Source organism: Ornithodoros turicata, unplaced genomic scaffold (genome assembly GCF_037126465.1).
Source record: "Ornithodoros turicata isolate Travis unplaced genomic scaffold, ASM3712646v1 ctg00001205.1, whole genome shotgun sequence".
In the NCBI taxonomy this organism is placed as follows: domain Eukaryota; kingdom Metazoa; phylum Arthropoda; class Arachnida; order Ixodida; family Argasidae; genus Ornithodoros; species Ornithodoros turicata.
The window spans coordinates 68,195-80,703 of record NW_026999501.1 but is presented as its reverse complement, the minus strand read 5'-3'; positions in this window follow the sequence as shown (position 1 = coordinate 80,703).

The window sequence follows — 12,509 nt, the reverse complement described above, 5'->3', positions numbered from 1 at the left end:
ATAGAAGTTACATCTCGGAAAAAACAAAAACAGCTTGTTGTAACTTATAAATGTACCCTCTATACTCCGGCACTGTAACTTCTAAGCGAAATCTCCAACGATAATTTCTTTGTTAGTTTCTTATCGTTTGTTTTCCTTCTGTTTTGCAGCATAATGCCGCGTTTCAGCCTCCCATTCGAGACGACAGTTGCGAATCTACGCTGCTATTTTTTATCTGTTTCAGCGTCATCTATACGTCGACTACATGTTATCAATGCTGTATGAACACCGATTATAAGTTCACAGTCTGGAATACTGGTAGTATGTTTCTTTCTAAAGGGTGGAAAACCATTGTCGATGCCGCAACCACCAAGATTTCCGATTTCGCTGCGTAGCCGAGCCTGGTCTAGGTCTATCCACACTGAGAGCGGTTTCCTTGAAACGCTTAACGCTCGTCGTCCGTCCGTTAACAAGTGTAATCTGTTTTAATCAGTGGTTTTCCTCGCGTTTATCATAGTATCGTCAGGAACAGCGGAAAAGCTAGATGTCTCTAGCAAACAAGGATATTTTCGGTGTTCTCAGGGGAAGGTGTAGTGAGTGCGAAGATTGCAAAGAATATATAACCGAAAACGAACGTCACCACCGCAGCCCTAATTCACACACTTCATACACTGGGTAAGTGTACGTTTTGTGCTAGGTACGTGCGTTATTTTGATAGCAAGAGCTCTTAGCGCATGTTTGTTGTGATTATGGCAAGCGTTTTGCGGTCCTGCATATGAACGCCACTTACGCTTGCTACTTTTCTGCTCTTACTTGGTCGCCAAGTCAATACACCGGCGTGCATTTTGCGAGCTGCGGATATATGCATCGAGATATATAATTCGCAGCTTCCTACTTGTTGTATTCTTACGATATTCTAAGACTCAATCGCGGAGTGAACGCCTTCCCGCATTTATGCTGCTTTGTACCTTGTGCTTTATACGGATTTGAATGGTTCCGTAAATGTTACTCTCATTGCCCAAACTTTTGTTCCCAGGATCCCACATGCAGGTTCACATACCGTCACCAGCGCAATGCACTACCTCACAAACTCATCCCAACAGAGCGCCTCCAACGCTGATAACGCAGTAATGTAGTGTCTCCTGCGTTACTGTACACTCATATTCCTCAAGGTTGTGTGCGTTTTATGTAATACTGTATTGCCATTTGCGCTCGCCTCTGCAACACGAATGTGGAATAAATTTTTTTCTGCTGCAATTCTCCATTTCGTTGGGTCTGTTCAGCTTAGCAAACATAGGTCAGTTATTTTGACTCGCTGGCTTCCTCGCACTTTTATGCATTGCTTCTCACTTAGAAGATAGTTCTTTTTTCCACATACATGGTAAAGCGAACATGGTTTCTCCTCACATCAGAATCGCACTTGTGCACAATGTGTCACCTCTCGCCAGACTTCTGTTTTTGTAATATACATATGTTCAAGATCTCCTTTTCTGCTGGTTCATTTTGGTACCTTGGTGTGTTCTGTAAATGTCTGTCCATATCCCACGCACAGAGTGTTTGTTTTTATTCGCATCACACCAGCGCTCATTTGACAGGTGGGTTATGTTAATTTTCGCAAACTAACCCATCCGTAGTTACAAACATTTCCGACATTTCCTGACGCATGTGTTTGTAACTACGGATCGATTAATTAGCAAAATTCACATAACCCACCTGCCAAATGAGCGCTACTCTGTTGCGAATAAAAATGAACATCCTGTATAAAAAGCCGCACGTTGGCGTAACCTTTACGGGCAGGTGCTGGATTGAAGGCCGTAACCTCTAATTAGTGGGTTTCCTTGTAACTTTTATAAAAGGTACTGCTCAGAGGGTACCTGGTAGCTTCTGAAATAGAGGGTAAAATATTGCGATTTTTTACCCTTTACTAAAGGGTTCCGAGTTAAGAGTGTAGTACACGGTGCAAGACCTGTAAATTTATCGCGCCGTCCACCATTGCCCGTAGCACTTTGGGTGACTTCTGTTTGAAAATTCGTCATTCACTCCACTGTAATTCACCCAATATCTGTTACTTGATATTCTGCTGCAAGTGCAATTCACAATACATCGGTGAAACCTTCAACACAATGAGAAAAAGAGTTTATGGCCACAAATTTGAAATCCTAAATGCCCGCCAAGCTCCTGTCGCCATTCATTTCAATCAACGTAATCACGATTTTGAAACTGATTTCAAAATTATATTACTAGAATCTGGGTTCCGCACCGACATTAGACGTAAGAATAGAGAGTCCTACTTAATTTCGCAATTCAAGTGTCTCACACCAAATGGTATGAATCTTAGTCCTGGCTCGTTATATCCACTTATGTAAATTTATTAGTCATATATCTATATTTATTTGTGCACAATTCTTGAATCTTCGCTTTCAGTCATCGTCTAGCACTCCCTTAGATAATCCGCAACCTTCCCTTTTGTCCATTCTGGGCCACTCGTTTCCCACACTCCTGACCCCCCCTTCGCCCAGCTATTCATTGTACATAGACATGTGGCACCATATCTCCTTTCCCCTTCCCTTTCTTTGTACAGCAGTGTGTTTAGTTGTGTATATGTCTATACTATATATACTTATGTGTATCACCACTTCACTTTGTACCTGAGGAAGTAGTATAGCGCCGTCACGCACAACAGCCACTTTTTTCTAATCCAGTTCTAGGAATTTCTAATCCACCACCCATTTCTAATCCAGGTCAAGCCACTTCTAAGTCCCCTGGTTGGTTGGTCACAGCTCCACCCCTTCACGGTGATCCATTCAATTTCTGCATGACTGGCTACCCTTCATTGCCACAACATCTGCTCACTCGCTCATAGACACCAAAATGATCTATTCTATTCAATTCTAAGTCGGCTCATAGGCTTCCAAAGTGCTCTTTTTCCTAATCCAGTTCTAGGAATTTCTAATCCACTACCCAATTCTAATCCAGGTCAAGCCACTTCTAAGTCCTCTGGTTGGTTGGTCAGCGCCACCCCTTCACGGTGATCCATTCAATTTCTGCATGATTGGCTACCCTTCATTGCCACAACATCTGCTCACTCGCTCATAGACACCAAAATGATGTATTCTATTCAATTCTAAGTCGGCTCATAGGCTTCCAAAGTGCTCGTTTTTCTAATCCAGTTCTAGGAATTTCTAATCCACTACCCAATTCTAATCCAGGTCAAGCCACTTCTAAGTCCTCTGGTTGGTTGGTCACAGCGCCACCCCTTCACGGTGATCCATTCAATTTCTGCATGATTGGCTACCCTTCATTGCCACAACATCTGCTCACTCACTCATAGACACCAAAATGATCTATTCTATTCAATTCTAAGTCGGCTCATAGGTTTCCAAATCGCTCACCTGTCTATTGGTCCGGGGGTGGTCACATCCATTCATTTCTAAAACCTAATGATTGGCCTATTGGCTGCCTCTCATACATGCTCGATAGACTCAGTTGTCATTTCCACTCTCTAGTTACTCGGTCACACGCTTTCAACAGCATATTCCTTCATAATTCCAGCTGCATAATAGACAACCACTCATTGATCAATCCCATTCATTTCTAGGCCAGCTCACAGTTCCCCTAAATTGCTTATTGATCCGGGAGGCCTTCTTTTTTAGCCTGAGCGACTCTCGGCAATAGTTGGGAGACAAAAACATGGTAAATAGTTTTCAATGTTTATTGAATACATCATGGCAGTCTCGGAGATATTGTAGTTCTCCCTGGAGACACATCCATGCACGCCGTACATCTCCGCTCGCATCCATGGCGTTTTTCGCATAAGAACCATGTGGATCACCCAGGCACTCGTCCTTCTTTGTCCATGACCCAGAGGCAAACCACAGGAGAGAACAGTATGTGACAGAAGCATTAATTCTCTTCCTGCACATCTTCTGAAGAGATGAAAGAACATTATGAGCTTCACTATTTATATCACCCACTTAAACTTACCATATTCGTAGCTTCCATAAGGATAGGAGTCGACGTCATTGCACAGGTATCTGTTGTCGTCGTATGCCATCAGACTTCTTTTGACATTTCTGATGGTGTACATACACTGTTTCTTTGGTGTACATCACTTTCTCTCAGTATCAACGATTGATACTTGTTCGCTCGATACGCTCGTGTGATTGAACAAGATATTGTAGTATGTCTCATGGAGGAGGTGCTTGCATACAATATTCTTTTTGACCCCTTTAGCTCTTGCAATTTGCTTTCCTCCAGCTAATTTGATGGAATACATTTTAGCTTTCAAACATACTACTTCCTCAATAGGTACACTACCAGTTTCACTTTTTAATGCCCCAAGTCTTCCACGATTCTTTTCACTGTGCAGTGGATGATTCCGATCAAAGGAAGACAGATCTAAGTGGTCGTCGGCGATCGCTCGTAACTGATCTTCGTAGTCCTTGCAGAATAGGCCGAGGATCAAAGAATCCGTGTCAAAGTAGTAGGTAATCACCGGACAAGTGAGCTTGCTCAGCAAGGTTTCATAGTTGAATGAGTACATGGTTAATTTACTGAGTTCTAAAATCGTAAACCCAATCAGAAATTTTTTCATTTTTGATGACTCGCACAAAGTAATGAGCTGCTGGAAACGACAAAAATAAATACAAAATTACCTCCTCTTCATTGCTGTTGGTGTTTAACACGGCGAGATGTGGTGTTTCTTACAAGAAAAATACGACGCGCAGCAGTTGCTTATTCTTGCGTGAAGTTTGCAATCAATGATGATGGAATGATATTTTATCTTATTTGAATCATTAGTGACTCCCCTATTTAGTGAATGGTAGTGTGGTTATGAAAACTGGTTTGTTTAAAAATGAGCTACAGGGTGTAGCGAATGCTGTTCTCCTTTTACACTCTGTAATATTTTTTGTGAAATATTTATATGCAAGCAAACAAAAGTACAAAGAAATGAATCCCATTCTGTATTATAATTGCTGCACACTGTTCTTGGATGTATAGGCAACATGCATTCCTGAGATGCTGTGTTTCCTTTTTGCTTTGGGACGGTCGACTGGCGATATCGTATTACATCCGGCAAGAAGGCCTATCGTTTCGCATTCGCAAATGCGTGTTCCCCGTTTTGACGATGGTTGGATAATTATTGACGTGAGGAATAATATGAATTTATGTGGCTGTGAATAGACTTTGGGTTTTTGCTCGTTGTGAGGCACTAAAAATGTGTGAGTGTGCGTGCACGTTTGTGCAGCTGGGACCCCACTTGACAAGTAAGTTCATTGTGTTTGACTTCAGTGATATTGCCGATATTGCCATATATTATGCAGACTGTGATTTTTTTTGTTTGAAAAATAAGGTTTATCGCATTTTCAACAGAGTAGACTGAGCTACACATGATATATGCTTCCTCCAAGCAGCGTGCTTTATTCTTATAGAATCGCTCACGCCTGTATAACAAATTCAGAAAGCAGATGTGAATGGGTGTGTTCCTCAGGTTGTGTGTTTGCCACGCAAGCTTAATTTTTGTGAATATTGTATTATTCTGTTTAATGATTTTCCGGTGGTAGAAAATGTGTTTTGTCATGCTTGACACTTTGCTATTCGAGCAGAAGTCCGTGTAATTTCTTATTTTTTACTGTCGCTCGTTGTGTCTGTGTTGTGTGCAACTGTGACCCCACTTAACCAGTAAGTACATTGTGTATGCCTTTTCGTGTGACTCGAGTGATTAATTTATGTGGTATTGCATGAAATGGTTGGTTTAAAAATAAGGGTTGTTGCACTTGCATAGCAGTGGCTTCTTATTGCAATTTTCACCCGTAAAAAAAATCAGCGTATATCGTATTATGCTGCGCGAGTAGAAGTGATTTTCCCAATTCTATTTGTGTACCCTTGTCCTGTGCTTGCTTTACACGGGGACAACGCGACTGTGTATGTAGCATTATGCAATAATTATCTGATAGCAGAAATGAGTGCCTTTTTCTCCGTTTATTAGCACGTGCTTGGTTTTTTTTTGCAGTTATAGCTATTCAAGCAAAAGTACGTGTAATTTCTCATGGCTCTTTTCTTCTTTCACCGCTAAAGCAGAAGAAAATCACTTGGTAAAGCTGGATAGTGTTCTATCACGGAAAGTGGGTTTGTTTGTTTTTGTTTGTTTGTTTGTTAGCTTTTGTTGGGTGCTCGATATATTGAAGAAGTAAACAGTGCTTAATCTTGCAGTTATGGGTATTTGAGCAGAAATGTTGGTGTCTGAGCCAGGAGTAGAAATTCCAAAAAAGCACCTCTCCTTGTGCATTCCTGAGCTGCTGTGTGCGTGCGCGTGTGTGCTTTTTTCCTGGTTTGTGACATCATCATGGCATGTTGGGGCTCGTTTAGCAGTGTTACAATTTTACCCGCCGCTAGTATCTTGTTGTTATCTTGTGTTAGCCACGTAGCGATGTGTGGTGACTCTGCGATTATTCCTGAGGTCTTAAGCCTTAAGTGCTTAAGTGAATTTGTGTACCCTTGTCCTGTGGTTTCTTTACGCAGGGACGATGCGGCTGTGCATGTAGCATTATGCAAGAATTATCTGATAGCAGAAATGGGTGTTTTGTTAGTTGATGGTAGTTTGTTAGCATGTGTTTAATTTTTGAAGTCATAGCTATTTTGCTATTCGAGCAGAAATGCTGGTATCAGAGGGTTTAACGCTGAGAGTAGAAATTCCTGTCTGAGATGAATCTGCATTTCACTGCAATTTGTTTCATTTAAGTAATATTATTGAAATTCCACAGTCACCGTGAACAAAAAGGGCATGTGCATGCTCATGGAAGCAACTTGCATATCGGAATGACATGTGATGAGAGCGAACTATGCGCTCAGGTGCGGCAATGGTGTAGGCGGACGGAGCATTACGTGAAGCCAAGGGCAAGCTGCGACCTTGCACATGCAGAGCAAGTTATTTTTAGGCTATGACGGCTCCTCGCACCCGTGCATGCTTGGGCATGCAGCGAGGTCGCCGCTATATAAGTGAGGAGGATGTGTAAAGAGGCAGCAGTCTTCGCATCGCTTTGAGAGTGTGCGGAGCTCACTTCAAAAGTAAGTATTTTTCATCCACGCTCTGTGGTGCACGTTTTCTTAGTGTTTCTTCTTTTTTTTCAGTGCCTAGATGCGTGTTCTGCTTTTTTGATCTTCATGATATCAGGGATGATGAGCCATTGGAAGAAAATTCACCATCTTCTCCAGACATTTCACCTGGCACATTGCATGCTCACGTCGAGCGATCACATCCCTATGTGGACATTTCCTTCCTGCCTTTCTTTCAAACTGATAGCGCATTTCGAGGTATCGTCAAAGCGTTTGTGCTATTGGCATCTGTTCACGATCAGGAAGTAGAAGACTTGCGACAATATTTAATGAACCACCTCCACAATATAATTGCTATTTTGCGAGTGCAAAGAATACCCTTTAGGTTTTGTATTTGTTCTGACGTTCTAATGACGAAAGAAAATCGAGGGGATGTAACCACACACATAGCTCAATCTATGGCGCTTGCTCGCGAAGTCCACAGCGACGAAGCTATCGCAAAATACTTTGATGGATGTGATTCAGGAGTCCACCGGGCGCATTGAAAATTACCAGCGCGAGGGTAGTGGGTTTGTATCCACTGACGTCCAAAAAGTTCAAATGTGTATTTCCGCTGTGAAAACTAAAAAATTCGGGTGCAATGGGGTACTTCCCACTAATTTGGCTAAACGCAGAAATGTGTTAACGAATGTTCCTTTACCAGAGCGTAAGGAGGGCGAGTCCTTCAAATACAATACGCTCGCCCTCTTGCACCCGCAGGAAAGGAACCGATGGAAAAAATATGAAAATCATGCAACAGAGTACTGATGGCCTAGTCACTTCCCTGTATCCTTCTCTGATCTTGACGAATTCGAAAACCAAAACAAGATTTCTGTGTACGTGTACGCGTACGTCGATCAGGGAGTACATGTGTCGCGGCCCCCAAAACTAGAAGGGGAAAAGAAAATTCACTTGTTGGAAGTAGATGAGTATTTTTTTGGAATTAAGTCCCTCGAACGCTTGTTGACAACAAGAAGTAACCATTTCGTATGCGAACGCTGCACATGCTCTTTCGTGAAGGAAGAAAGCATGGCGAAACATCGACGCCTTTGCACGGACGTGAACGAAATCCTGTTGGAATATTGCGAGCCGGGAAAAAATTGTGTAGAGTTTACTAAAATACAGTACATGCAGCAGTACAACTACGTCATTGCGTTGGACACTGAGAGCGTACTCGCACCCAGTGGTGTTGGCATGCAACGTCACATTACCTCTAGCTTCTGTGCTGTGCTCTTGCGTACCCATGACTCAAAGGTGATGCGCATTAGAACGCACCATGGGGAAGATGCGGCAAAGCAGTGTGTGAAGGCGCTCATGGAAATGCGTCATGAAATGATTGCCTTGAACGCCTGCCCCGGTGCAATGGTGCTGAGCGATGAACAACAAGCCAAGCACAGAGCTGCCACCCACTGTGCATACTGTAAACGGGAATTCGCGAAAGACCTACCTCGTGTCCGGCATCATGATCATACGAAGCATTGTACTGCGGTGCAATTTGATTGACAAATTATATCGCGACACTGTGCAACCCCTGTAACGTTGCGTGTACTACCAGAGAAAAATTGCCGATCATGGGGTTCATGCCCATCATGCAAATGGGGTTCGTGCAAATCATGCCGATTACAATTTGTCTTATGATTCGGCTGGACTGTTACGGGAATTTCACGTTCTCGGGTGGAAGCGACGTCCCTTCATTGTGACCAGCTCCATAGAAAAAATTCGTTCGTTTGAAATTGGTACCTTCCTCTTCAGAGATACCATACAGTACCTAAATTCATCACTTGGGGAGCTTGTGGAAACCGTCAAATTCATGGGGGGTGCAGAGGCGTTCCAATGCTTGAAGCAGGCATTTGGAGATGACTACAAAATTTTGCTTTGTAAAGGTGTGTTCCCTTACAGTTACCTTAGTTCTTGTGCAGTGTACGACGAGTTGAGTCTCCCAGAAAAATCCGCTTTTCGAAATGATCTAACTGGGGAAGATGTAAGCGATGAGGACTACCAGTACGCTGTGCATGTATTTGAACATTTTGGGTGCTCGAGTTTACGGGATTATAACACATTGTACCTGAAAACAGATGCCCTATTACATGCAGACATAATGCAGCACTTCCGACGCCTGTGCTACAGCGCACGCGGATTGGAATTGCTTCATTGCGTTTCTCTGGCATCCTATTCGTGGCAATGTCCATTAAATTATACGAATGCAAAATTGGAATTGACCACCGATGACGAAATGTACAGAACCATCGAATCGGGCGTTAGAGGCGGGCTCTGTCAGGCAAGCAGGCGTCATTTACGTGCCAATAACCCTCTGTGTAGTGGCTATTATCCTGATAAAGAGGAGGTGTACCCCATATCATACATAGATTGCAACAATCTTTACGGATTTAGTATGATAAAGCACCTCCCTGTCGGTGATTTCGAATGGGTCGAGGATTTTAGCTCCGTGGATTTTATGCGTCACCCCATGGATTCGGAGGTGGGGTATGTGTACCTATGTGACTTGGAGTATCCAAAATCTATCCACGCTCTAACGAGGTACTTCCCCCTGGCTCCCAAGAAGGCAGTCGTCCCAAAGAATGGCTATCGCCATTCCAGCGAGGGCTTCTCGAAGAATTAATGTATCAGCCTGCTAACAGCAAAAAGCTGTTGCTCACGTGCAAGGACAAGGTCGAGTACGTCGTTCATTACGCGTTGCTCACACTCTATTGTAGATTGGGCATGAGGGTGACGAAAATTCACCGAATTTTAAAATTTCGTCAAGCACCATTCCTGCGTCCCTACATCGAGGACAATGTTGCTAGATGTGTTGCCTCGTGTACGACTTTCGAAAAAAACTTCTACAAACTCTCAAATAATGCAGTCTTTGGGAGAACACTTTTAAATAAATTTAACATCCGTGATATTCGAGTAGCCTTCGATGAGGAGACGGCAAGTCGCCTCGGGAGTCGGGCAGAATGCGTGCGGATGGAAATTTTGTCTCCAGATTGTGTCATGTATGAAATGCGAAAAAAAAAGTGTGATGCGATTTCCCGCTCCTGATTGGGTTTACGATTTTAGAACTCAGTAAATTAACCATGTACTCATTCTACTATGAAACCTTGCTGAGCAAACTCACTTGTCCGGTGATTACCTGCTACTTTGACACGGATTCTTTGATCCTCGGCCTATATTCTGCAAGGACTACGAAGATCAGTTACGAGCGATCGCCGACGACCACTTAGATCTGTCTTCCTTTGACCGGGATCATCCACTGTACAGTGAAAAGAATCGTGGAAGACTTGGGGCATTAAAAAGTGAAACTGGTAGTGTACCTATTGAGGAAGTAGTATGTTTGAAAGCTAAAATGTATTCCATCAAATTAGCTGGAGGAAAGCAAATTGCAAGAGCTAAAGGGGTCAAAAAGAATATTGTATGCAAGCACCTCCTCCATGAGACATACTACAATACCTTATATGAAGATCCAAAACACAGCGCGAGAAGACACGACGGAAGAAGAGAGGACAGGACAGGCGCTGACTCCAACGAACAGTTTAATAGCACAAAAACCAGTACGCAGGCGCACAGCCGCCAACCCAGTCACCCCACCTTGGTCCAAGAGCGCAGACGCTCAGACAGACACAATCACTACCGCCTCGACAACATCCTCCTCTCCCCCGATAACAAAGACACAGAAGTTTGGCTCACACACCTACCGCCTCTATCCCCGATAAAAAACGCTTCAGATAACTCCCGCGCACCCTTATCTCTGCTCCTAGATAGCACAACAATCTGACTAAATAGCGGAGTACACTTACATTTGGTAACATGCATAGGCAAATGACGCGTGTCCGCACTAGACAAAGACCTTTCATGCTCTCGGGCCCTGTCGTTAACACACCGGCCGGTCTGGCCAATGTACACCCTATCGCATGTGAGCGGGATCTCATAAACTACCCCCACCGCACAGCTAACGTACTGGTGCTGATGGCTCTTGCCACAAGAGACTTTAGGCTTACTACGATCAACTTTCGAACAAAGGCCCGAGAGCTTGCAAGGTGCCGAAAATACCATAGGTACACCGTACCTATTAGCCACTCTTTTCAAATTGTGCGATACTCTGTGCACGTACGGAACAACCATACATCTAGTAGAACCCCTCGCGACTTCCCCCCTAGGTTTCCGCACCTTTCCTTTAACCTTTTGGAGAAGGCCTTCGGCTACACTCGCCAACAGCCTTGTGGGGAATCCAGCAGCACCCAACCTGTCCACCTGGGCCGCGAAACTCTCCAACAAAACGTGCTCACAAGACTTCTTTAAAGCGGATTCCAAGCAGAGCAAAGCAATAGCGCGCTTCACAGTCTTAGATTGGGCCGAGTCAAAAGGCATCAGGTCCTTCTTTGCCCTCGGGTGGAAGGCCCAACACAAGCGATTCTCCCCAACACGGATATTAAGGTCCAAGAACTGTATACGCCCATTCGCCTGTAGCTCTGACGTGAACGACAACCCTTTCCCTCCACAGTGAAATTGCTGTAACACACCACTAACAATATTCTCATAGCAATCATCAGCGCGCCGCCCCACAACAACCAGGAAATCGTCAACGTACCGACAAATTCTAAGCACAGACCCATCATCCAGAACAGATCTCACGATCTCCAGAACAGATCTCGAATGGGCGTATACAGTTCTTGGACCTTAATATCCGTGTTGGGGAGAATCGCTTGTGTTGGGCCTTCCACCCGAGGGCAAAGAAGGACCTGATGCCTTTTGACTCGGCCCAATCTAAGACTGTGAAGCGCGCTATTGCTTTGCTCTGCTTGGAATCCGCTTTAAAGAAGTCTTGTGAGCACGTTTTGTTGGAGAGTTTCGCGGCCCAGGTGGACAGGTTGGGTGCTGCTGGATTCCCCACAAGGCTGTTGGCGAGTGTAGCCGAAGGCCTTCTCCAAAAGGTTAAAGGAAAGGTGCGGAAACCTAGGGGGGAAGTCGCGAGGGGTTCTACTAGATGTATGGTTGTTCCGTACGTGCACAGAGTATCGCACAATTTGAAAAGAGTGGCTAATAGGTACGGTGTACCTATGGTATTTTCGGCACCTTGCAAGCTCTCGGGCCTTTGTTCGAAAGTTGATCGTAGTAAGCCTAAAGTCTCTTGTGGCAAGAGCCATCAGCACCAGTACGTTAGCTGTGCGGTGGGGGTAGTTTATGAGATCCCGCTCACATGCGATAGGGTGTACATTGGCCAGACCGGCCGGTGTGTTAACGACAGGGCCCGAGAGCATGAAAGGTCTTTGTCTAGTGCGGACACGCGTCATTTGCCTATGCATGTTACCAAATGTAAGTGTACTCCGCTATTTAGTCAGATTGTTGTGCTATCTAGGAGCAGAGATAAGGGTGCGCGGGAGTTATCTGAAGCGTTTTTTATCGGGGATAGAGGCGGTAGGTGTGTGAGCCAAACT